This window comes from Hippoglossus stenolepis, chromosome 10 (genome assembly GCF_022539355.2).
Source record: "Hippoglossus stenolepis isolate QCI-W04-F060 chromosome 10, HSTE1.2, whole genome shotgun sequence".
Taxonomy (NCBI): domain Eukaryota; kingdom Metazoa; phylum Chordata; class Actinopteri; order Pleuronectiformes; family Pleuronectidae; genus Hippoglossus; species Hippoglossus stenolepis.
The window spans coordinates 17,958,099-17,969,963 of NC_061492.1; positions in this window are offsets into that span (position 1 = coordinate 17,958,099).

An 11,865-nucleotide genomic window follows, 5' to 3' on the forward strand; every position below is an offset into this window, starting at 1 on the left:
AAAACTGTAGAGATGGTAGGCTTAAGGAGGGCCAGCCAAGGGGTCATCTGCTGCTGACCTGCGGCTCTCTGAGCCTGTTCACTCCATGACCAGCAAGAGTAGGCCCAGGTCATTGCTGATCCTCCCATCCAGTCACCACCTATTCCAGAACTCCATCCGGCAAGGTTCAGAATATCAAGACCAAAACCTTTCCACCTAGACCATTTCTTCCCCATGTCAGTGTGACTCCTCCATGCCTTGCGCCACGCTTTACCACGCACACACACACACACACAAATGCACTACAGTGCAGTTTATATATTATTGGCACTTTCCTACTTCCAATCACTGCACCTTAGTAACGCACGTGCCGAAACCTTATTTTCTATTTCATTTTTATTTTGCCATTTTATTAATATTGGCTCTTTTGCAATTTTCAGTTATTCTTTGTGTCTACTTATATATATTGTTGTTTTATGTTCTATCGCTTCAACCACCAAGTAATTTCCTGTATGTGAAAATATGCTTGGACAATTAAAAAATCTGATTGGATTCTGATTCTGACTCTGTGATTAAATTCTCAGCCCGTTTTTATACTCCACCCTCTGGACTGTATCTCCACCGAAATCTGCAACGCTGTGTCTCCTGGACAGCTTCAAGGAACTCTTCATTACCTGTTCACTACTAACTGAGCCTCTGGCCTCCCTGACTACAGTCACTAACACATCTTTATGTACTGTCACAGATCATCTTTTTGAAGGCGACCACTTGTGTTCAGCACAGACCTGAACATTTCTCAGAAACAAAGTGCTGAATAATAAAATCTGGGATCCCTGATATTTAAGAAAGGAAACAAAGGAATGTGAAAATGGCAGCTCAATCGGCTATCAGACGTTACCATAGCAACATGAACAAACAATCTGTAGCTCTAATCCGGTGTGAGATCACACACTGTTGGTTATATTTCTTTTATCCTCATATAAATGTCTTTTATAAATCTTTTCTCGTGAAACGTTTTCTTGTTTGATTTACAGAAATTTTCTTATTCAAACAGATTCTAAACTATCATTAGGATCTCTGTAGGCTGAGGAGAGAGGGAGTGCAATGCACAAAACAACCTCAGCGATCAAATTTGTCAACATCTGTCCATCAATTTGTTGACAGTTGCACCTAAAACATTGATGCTTGGAGGATACAGCGGCTCCTGACTTCCCTCCACGGCTCACTCCACCTCCTTCACCGCGTCCTCCAGGGTTATGTCCAGCATTGTTCTGTCTGATGCAGTATAATGCCTGGACAAAACCATGATGACATCAAATGGGTTAAATCATTCAGTGACATCACGGCGTAGATACGTTCTCTCTTCTGCTGAGAGCCACTTTACTCACAGTAGAGAGTAAATTCCCGACAAACCAAAGTGACTCAATGTCAACTGAGGTCACCTGGGTGGATGTGGACTGATGTTGGACTGAGGACGAGACAGGTAAACAAACAGACAGACCCACAGGTAAAAGAAAGACACACAGGCCAAACAGGCTGACAGACAGACAGGTAAACAAGCCAGACACACAGGTAAACAGACAGATGGACAGAACGACAGACAGACAGGTAAGCAGACAGTCACGAGTTAACAGACCGTGAACGGTGAGGACTCAGACACTAAAATTCGTGTCACTCCTCTTTGTGGCGTCACACAGTGGCGGAGATGGGGATAGCGTTAAACTCCACACGGTTGATGACGTGTGGTCACCACCAGGATTCGCGTGCCGTGGCCACTGTTCTCTGGGGGTTTTCAGGATGAACTCTACTTGATTTGTGTATCTGCAGAAAAGACCAGATATCGAATCAGATAAAGATATGCACAATAGGCTACATGGTAATGCAGTGAAGTGTCTCCACTTGTCACTTGTTGCACATTGTTACTGTACAAAGTGATAATGATGTCCTCAAAGTGTTTTGACAGCAGAACCAAGTAATATAGCCTTCGTATCAACAAAGTAATATCCCTTAATTTGTTTTAAATGCAGTTCAAAACACAATTTCTAAGCAGCATGAGGGGATACAATGCTGATGAAAAAAATGCTACGTTTGTAGTGGTCAAAGTTTGAACCATGACAGTTGAATGCCAATTAGGTTCACCTTACATATATCCAGAATAGCGGGACGGGAGGCTGATGATTCCAGAAATAGACAATTTATTCAAGTTGGACAAAGGAGTTAAAGACTGATCAAGCAGCACAGGATCATGTGCAATGTAGGAAGTACCCGGCCTATACTTGATATAAATAACAGATTAAAAGAGAGAGAAATTGTAAAGGCTCTCCAGACCCAATTTAACAAAGCTAAAATATCACGCATAAACAAACACAGCACACTTTAAGAATCCCAATACTGGTGTAATTGCACCAGTGGATTATCTTTTTGACGATATTATACAATGAAATAGCAGCAGAGGCTCTAGTTTACAGAACCAATAACTCACCAATATTCAAGCCATTAAACCAGGATTGCACAGTACCCGTCAGCCATATTGCACATTACCCATAGAACAAAAAACAACTTAAAATGAACAAAAACTGAAATCAAACCAATTAATCAGAAAGAAACTAAATCTAAACAGGCAAATAGTCTAAATGAAATCTAAATGTGGGAAAAAACAGTGACCGTAAATATTCATGAAGGCAGCCCTTCAATTAATTTAAAACCTAAAGCGAGAGACCCACGCCGTCCTTATTGTGTTGATGACAAGTAAATATCAGTTAATAGTTTTGACGTATACCACGCTGAGATTATACAGCGTGCTGTGTCGCTTGGCCTTCAATGCCGTCTCTCACACACAGTGGCAACACACACACACACAGCTGTCGCTGGGCTGCAACAAACAATTGGCGTCCCTGCTGCGCCACTTCTACTCCTCACAAGGATGGCAGTTGCAGAGAGAGGACAGAGAGAGAGCGACTACAGTGTCCCTAAAATACTTCGCCCAACTCCCTCATCCAAATAGGCATCGCCGTCCTGTCAAGGTTAATTGAGCTGGCGTTTTATATCTACAATGATATGTAAGCATAACTGGTAAAGTAACACTGCTAAAACTATCCTGTTTTAGCTAAAGCTTTTTATTAAGGATTGACCCCATTACACGTTGTTCTGCTTGATCTTTAGGAAAACCTAGTGTGGGTAGCCCAAGCTCTCATCTACAGTGCCTTGCATAAGTATTCACCCCCTTTGGACTTTTCCCCCCATTTTGTACTGTTACAAACTGGAATTCAAATAGACTTAAATAGACTTTTTCTCATTTGATCAGCACAGCCATAGTACTGAAGGTGCAATACCTTTATTGACACAAACACTAATAGAACAAAAGTAATATTTGGATGTATAAGTATTCTCTGGGAGTATTGCATTCACTTGAAAAAATAATAATTCAGTTTTTCGAGATAAATTCTCATTAAAGAATTAATTTTCATAAAAGCCCGATTTTTCTTTAAATAATTATCAAATTCCGAGATAAATTTTCATTTTAAAATGCAGTCTCTGTAAAGTCTCTTTTAAGCCAGTCTCTTACACTTAAGTTAACGATAATGTCTTAATGTGTTGTTTTGTTTTTAATTACAGATTGACACCTCAGTAGTTGAAAGAGTGATGATGACACTTTGGCTGCTACATTCCAGCGTATGGTGATAGGATTGCTACAAGGCGGTTCTGTATGGGAAAACAGGCAAGAGGTGAGTTGATTCAAAGGACTGTCCATGTTGAAAAACTAAAAGAAAAATGTACACAAAAAGCAACAAAGACAGACTTCAAGATTTCTATGCAACCAACAAAGATGCATCTAAGAAATAATAAAAGGGCTTCAAAGGTGACAAGAAAAATAGAGTTAGGCTGGATAAATGATAAGAGACAGGTGAGAAAACAATGGTGGAGGAACCAGACTTCTTGATATTTCCAAGACAAATTTTGAGAAATGGAAAGTGGGAGGAGTTTAGTCACCCGATATTGTTGACTTTCAGGCATACGCTGTGATGACAGTATTAGTTTGGGGAGAACTCTGAGACCGCATAAATTGGGGGTGTTAAGATTTTACCTATTCTAGAGCATCCGACCAATAGAGGGCATGTTGCAGAAATGGCAGAGGGCTGATAAACAGATAGACGCAGACAAGCAACAGAAAACACAGCAGAAAATGTTGAGCAACTGACACAGAAAACACCAGACAGTAGACAGCAAACACACATATGGAAGATGATGGGCAAGTACCAACAACATGTCAGCGATTTGTCTCTACTGCTGTTGAGATTATTGATCTTACATCTTTGTACAATACATCGGAAGTCATTGCATGCTTCTGCAAGGTGGACCATTTTAGGTGTTTTCGATGATACAGTCCCATTTGAGCCTATCCTCCCAATAGAAGAGGCACAAATAAACACTAACACCTACCACCTCAACTCTATTCATTCTGAGACAGTTTACTGCTGCCCCACTAAGTCCTTCTTGTGAACTTTTGCATGTGACTGTGAAACTTCACCAGTTAATCTCTTAGAAGAACTGATTACTCAATTCAAGGATGAAGCCATGACAGCTACTCTGTGAAATACAGCTTCATTAATTAAATTGGTGCAGATCATGGATATGTCCAAGGGCGTATATACTGCCTTCTGGACAGAATTTTGGACTGTGTAGAGGTGCAGATGTGAGGTTCCATCGCTATCCCCAAAATGGCAAGAAAAGAAGAAGATGGAGATCTGTTGGTAGAATAATGAATTAAAGAAGAGTTGAAGGACCATGGATATTTCCCCCTCTCGGCTGCTCAGAAAGTATATTTGTGGCAGTCACATTTGGGTAACATTCTGTCTCACCTGATTTACTGTTTGACTCCCTGATGTTGTATCTTAGTCAGTCTGAGCGTGATCTCTTGTCCACTGCTTTGCAAGAGGCTCTAGTTAGGTGTTGATGAAGATGGGTTCCTTGATCTTATGGATCGCATGGGAGTAAGAACAGTACCAACACAGAAAACTTGAAGCTGGCCTTTCAAGTGGCCCACAAGCAAATAATCCAGCAACCCGAAATATGCACTGGATAACATTTGCAGCAGTCGCAGGATAACTCTCAGAAGTTCTTCCCCAGTGTGCTGGAAATCCGGAAGATGTATGATGATCTTAAACCAACAACGCGAGAGTGTTAAAGCTGATCCACAGCCTCTCCAACTACACCAGCAGAGAATCAAAGTTCTGGTTTTACATCAGTACATTGGGAAGTTGGATGAAATAGGCCTCCGGAGAATGTTAAGATTTTGACTGGGTCTGATGTAATCTGCGTCAGAAATTTAAGTCATATTCACCTTGTTGGAAGGGCTGGCACGGCGGCCAATTGCACATACTTGTGTGGCCCAACTTTGGAGCTGCCGTCAACTTTACAACAGCTATCCTGACTTCGAGCTGAGAATAGGAGACTATACTGTCCAACTTCTATACAATGGACATTGCATGGAGTGCCCTCTGTCACTCCAGTCACATGTACACACGTTTCCCTTTCTAGTTAAATTTTTGTCGGTTGTAGCCTTATCAGAGCCGACAGTCAAGATCAAAACAGTGTGATTGTGAGACAGAGATAATGTGGGAAGATGTAATAATTGAAACAGGGCTGTATTGCACTTGAGCTCAGGAAGTTTTTCATAGTTAACATTTTCTATTTTATCAAGAAAGTCATCCTCCTTAAACTGTTTGTAACAAATGGTTGATGAACAGTCTGTTCATGCACTTGAAGGACTACTACACCAAAAACAAATGTGCAAATTTGCTAAAATTGTTTACTGCTTTTTGTCTTACTTTTTCATCTAAATATACCAGCTCAGTACAGTTTTGTAGACAATGTGAAAGTCTTTAGAGTGGTATGTAACACGTCCCTGCGTCTCATTAGGTTCAGCGTCACTTGAACACAAGGGGAATCAAGGTGGAGGTTTTTCTTCTATGTCTCTTTATTTCAATATTAATCACACATACAAATATACAACGCAGACCGTCTTCGTTTGCTGTCTGCTGGCTCCTGGTGGTCTCATGCCCCAATGCGCTACTGCTGATAAAGGGGAGAGAGTCATTAGTTGAACTGGAACACCTGTGTACAATCCAGACTCTCTCCCTGGCATGATCCCAGAACCCATCTCCCTCCCTCCCTCACCGCCGGCTTTGACCGCCCCACTACCACATGCCTCCACCGCCCAACTTGGGCCCGGGGACTCGTCCGGCCAACCTACCTCCCCCTCTAAGCGGGAGAGGAGAGTGGCCGCCACCATCTGGGCCCCGGCCTATGGATCACCTTGAATTTGAAGGGTTGTGGGCCAAATACCAGGTGATCACGCTCGTTGGCACATCTTTCATGCGGGTGGAGCCACTGGAGCGCGCATAGATTTGAACAGAGGGTGAAAGGCGTCCCAGGAGGTAATACCGTAGAAATCGAGCCGCCCACACGGATTGCCAGGCGCTCTTTTTCTATCGTGCCATTACCTGGCCTCCACCTCTATGACAGTTTCCGGCTGATGTACAGCACCGGGTGGTCGACGCCCCCTACCTGCCAGGACAAAACCGCCCCCAGCCCCTGTTCGACGCGTCGGTCTGCAAGAGAAGGGAGAGAGAAGTTAGGTGTGTGGAGAAGTGGTTCCCATAGAGGAACCTGTTTTACCCTCTCAAATGCCTGCTGGCACTGCTCTGACCATTGGACCGGATCTGAGGGGGCACCTTTTGGGTCAGATCGGTCAGTGGAAGCACAGATCCCAGGTCAGCGAGCGAGATGAGCCGCCTGTAGTACCCTTGAACCAAGAACAAATCTCACCTCTTTTTACTTGGGCGCAGGCAGGCTCGATAGCTGCCATTTATCCACCTGAGGTGCACCTGCCCGCCACTGCCAAGTGGTACCCAGATGCAGACCTCCTCCGTCCAACTGCACACTTCACTCAGGTTGGCCGTGAGCCCGGCTACCTCAAAGACTCCAGTACCGCGGCCACCACTTGTGCTCCGCCCAGGTGTCACTGTGAATGATGACGTACGTCTAGGTAGGCGCGGCATATACAGCGCAGGCGCAGCACCCAATCCATGAGCGTTGAAAATGGCGGGCCCCGAACATGAGGCAGGTATGACGGGTGGTATAACCCTTGCAGTCAGACGTTTTCTCCTTGGACTCTGGAGACAGGGGGCCAGTAACCCCTTAGTCAAATCCAGCGTGGTAAAAAAAAGCGTGCAGTGCCTAGCCGATCCAGGAGTTAAAAGCGTCCCGGGGCGTGGATATGCATCAAACCGTGAGACTGCGTTCACCTTGTATTGTAGTCTACACAGAACCGTACAGACCCATCCTTCTTGGCGACAAGAAGGATGGGGGCTACACCAGGTGCTGTTGGACTCTTCTATTACCCCCATCTCAGCGCTGCCAATTCTTCCTGAACAACTTTTCTTTTATGTTCAGGAAGCCGTCAGGTGATGAGCGTGCACAGTCACCCCAGGGAAGTCTCAGCGTGATGTTGTATGAGTTTTGTGCATCCTGGCAAGGGGAGAACAAATCAACCAAAATGCTGCTGCAACATGGCGATCTCTGCTCTCTGGGCCGGGAGATGGTCATCGCAGGAACGAGTCAGATTGATAGAAGATTTGTGGTACCTCAGACCCCCAACTCATCTCTTTTCGCTCACCAGCGACACCAGAAAACAGGCTCTGCCTCTCCATGTTTCAGAGGTTGGAGTGAGTATATTTGTGGCTCCACCCCCTGTCAGACCACTTACAACCTCATAATCGACATCCCCACCCGCCGTGTGACCACAGGGTCACTTACACTGGCGAGTAATTTAGAGCTAGAAGAGGAAGCAATACAAGTACTTTTTCTCCGGTGTGAATTGTACGCTGTGGCTCCTCTGTGTACAGGCTGGCTGTTGGCGTGCCTGGGCCTGGAGCAAATTCTCACGTGATAACTGCCCCAGTGTGTGGAGTTCGCTCTCAGGTCCAGGACATACCAGTTTAAATTTCTTACCAGGCTTGGACCTTCCTCCCAGTTTTCTCTAAGTAGGTCCAGTATGCCCGTGGTTTTCTACCAAATAACAGCAGTTCAAAGGAGAATCCGTGGAGCCTGGGGCACCTCGCACTGCAAACAACAGAGGATCAGCCATTTGGCCCAATTCGCTCGTCTTGATGAATGAACTTACGGATCTTTGGATTTTAACGTCTTATTCAGCTGCTCGACCAGCCCATCCAGTCGTGGTGCATTTGCAGCTGGTCGATGAACTTATCCAGTAATCGTAGGATTCCCTTAGTGTTAAGTGACATAAGCGAGATGCCTTGGTCCAGTCAGGATCTCTTTGGGGATCCCGACTTGGGAGATGACCTGAAACAGTGCCTGTGCAACACTGCTTTGAGATGTTGTGCGGCACTGTTTCTCTGGATATCGCGTGCGTAATCCACCAGGACTAACACAAGCGATACCCACGTGCAGTCCGGGAAATGGCCCGATGGTCCATACTAATGCGGCTCAAATGGAACCTCCATTAATGGTAATGGCGCAATGGCGCTCTAGGAATAATGGTTGGTTCACCAGTTGACATTCACGGCAAGACGCACCAGCGCACCTCCCAGCGAATGCCGAGGCCAATGGAATGGGTCATTATCGGCTTAGTGTTTTATCATACCCAGGTGACCAGCCATTGGGTTAAAATGAGCCGCCTGGAAAATCATTTTCCCATTGGCTTTTAGGCACCAACAACTGGTGGTTTCTCCTCCTATCTGAGTGTCACGACTCACTCGGTATAGCCTGTCCTGATCAATGAAAAATGTGGGCGTCTGCGCACAGCGTCAGGGCGCCTGCATGTGACCATCAATTTTATCACTTGATCAAAGGCTGAGTAGAGTGTCATCGAGACTGTTTGAGTGGAAAATCTTCCATGGAGTGTAATTCAGGAACCAAAGCGGGTGCCCATCGTGGATCTTTGGCTGGTTCCCTCCCTATCACCTGCAGTGTCGGATAACCTCGCGTACCTCACCAGGCGCAGCGCACCCGTCAAAAAGTCCCTGTCTGTCGTGAGCGCACCCCCACACACCCCTACCCACTACAGAATGAAACCCCGGCCAATCAGTCCCCAGGATTTAGGGGGTGCATGAGTGGGAGCCTTTTTGACAACTTTGTTCTATTCTTTTTCCCCTGGTGTCTAAATTCCTGTCACGCGGGTATCTGTGTATATCCCCATGCATAATGTGTTTGCCCAACGCGCCTCACAAGCCCAGGTCAGGCCAGGTTCTGGTGAATCATTGACTACATGCAGCCCAGAATCCACCATAGCCTGAGTGTACACCCCCTGAATCCTTACGAGGATTTGGTATGTAGCTCCCTTGCAGGAGGTGTTACAGACCGGCCAACCTGGATCACTTGCCTTCCATGAGACGCCTCCCGGAAGTGCCCGAGCCTGCCCGCACCTCCAACACTCCTGCCCAGGCATTGAGGAGTCTCCTGCCAGGTTGGGAGCGGTGCTTGTGACTGGGAACTACGGGAAAATGGGCAGGACAAAATAGTGTTACTGCGGGAGCCGGTGGTGGCTGCGCCGGGTTATGGTGTTGAGGAGGAGCCCTTCGGCGAGGGCTGGGGTCTGCCGGTTCGGTGTGGGGGCGGTTGCCTCACCTGGCCACCAGGATGAACTGCCAGGTGGTGGCCGCTTCCAGCAATCGCTGGTCGGTGATCGCACCCGCCGAGTCGGTCCAGTAGCCCCATATCAACTGTTCAGGACCACCTTCCCCAGCATCGTGTCCTCCGCAGCGGAGCCCCTGGCTGCAGCCACCGTGTAGCCGCGTCAACGCAGCTGTTGGCGTACGCGAAAGAGGCAGTCCTCGATCCCCAGCCTAGCATCCCGAAGTGTTATTGAAAATGTTGATGTTTGAAATGCCCTGAACAGGCTGAAACTTTCCATGTTACTGCTTTCAAATTTCTTGAATTATTTAAAAAAGCTTTTCATTTATTTCATAGTGGTATTAATGACACTTTACAGAGCATCTGTTGAACCCTGTGATTCTATAAAAAAGCTAGACCTATAAACAAATTAAGGCCTTTTACAAAAGTCATGTTTTTTCACACATTTTGTTATGTAAATGACTAAGAAACATCTATTCAAATTTACTTTGATTTACGTTGTCTGTTATCAGTTTGAGTAGAATCTTTTTGGAAATGGTTCTCCACACAGTTGCATTTTTACTGAAAATTATAATTGAATTGGAGCCTCTTACTCATGTCAGCTGTTATTACTGGCTGTGTTTGTTTGTTAATCTGTTGTAGTATACATTAGGAGTACACTCAAAAGTGTCCTAGGTACATAAATAAAAGCACTGGTTTCTCTCTTGTTTTTGTACATTTGTGATTAAAACTAATTGTGTCTTTACTGCAGATAAGTTTAACTACCCATTTATTTAAGCATTTATTTGTTCTAAAACTGGTGGACCCTGTTTCACAGAGCAGAATTACTGACTTTGGTGCTTTGCAATGGATAAAATCTTATATTATCCATCAAGTTCATACAGAGAATCTTTTAAGTAGACATTTCCTATTACTTATTGTTGTGATCAGATGCTACTGCATGTTTTATACATAGGTGGCAGCAGTTGTTAAATGAGTAATTAAAAGCAGAAAAGATTAGAGTAAAGAAAACACTAAGATGCACATATATGTTATAGGGCATCTAGCAATAAAAACTACTGGGACTTAAACTAAGCCTCATCCTTGAAACACAAACATAACAGTTATTGTGAAGAAATGTTTATGTGATCAAACATGGGTTAATTCAAAAGGAGGAAAAAATGTAGGCATACTTTAATTAGTGTGGAAATTGAAACTTTATTTGATGGTGTCATGGTAGCCCACACTGCAAATTAAAAAATATTAGGATGACAGACCACATTTTATTAGGCTACATAGGCAAGATTGGCCTGCTTTTATTTAAGCGATAAAAGATAGTTGACTTATAAGCACCAAATAATAGATATTATATTTCAAAACCTAATATCATCTCTACATCACCAAATGCCATATAATTCTTTGGTGGCAATTGAAATATCTTGATGAGAAAGACACAAAAGGAAGAAATTCATAAATGATTAAATAGTGTATAAACGCACAAATCACATAGGGGAGAAATTAGCTGTTGCACTTCTCTGTATTACCAGGTTTGTCTGATGCCAAACACCACTGGACTGCGGCCAGAAGTGTGGGTGTTTTAAGGTTTCAGCCCATAGACACCCATCCACAAGATATTATAACATGTTTGATTTATGGATGATTATGCAAGAATAACCAAAGTGTGTCAGACCACATTCAGTCATGCTACATGGTTCCACTATGAGGACAAATTTGACATTTTTTCGCAAAGACAAAATGTGAGGCGTTTATTTTCAGGACTGCCCCAGTTACAGCGGTAAGGATATAATCTTTCCATAATGTTGAATGAAAATGATATGAAGCTCAGAGAGGGGGGATGTCAATTATTTTAGGATTCATTGCTATTCATTACTTAGAGACAATACATCTGTCAATCATTTAAACTGAAATTCGCAGTCAACATAACATTTCCCATAGAAAAACTGCAAATATATAGTGTTATTTTGCTGAGGATGGAGTGCTCACATTCAATCATCTGATCCAGTAGAACAACATGATTATTAAATATAGGCATATGTAAGCCCGTAAAAACCTGTAAGCTCAAGCTGGCTTCCTCTGGAAGGTAGGTGGATGAAGACTGTTTTCTGCCATGACAAGGCAACAAATGTCAAATACAGTATTATCACAGGGTATACGGTCCTCTCTATAAGCGTCCTGCATGCATGTGTCTCTTCTGTTGGGATACCTCTTTAAGGTACTCCTAGCACCAAATAG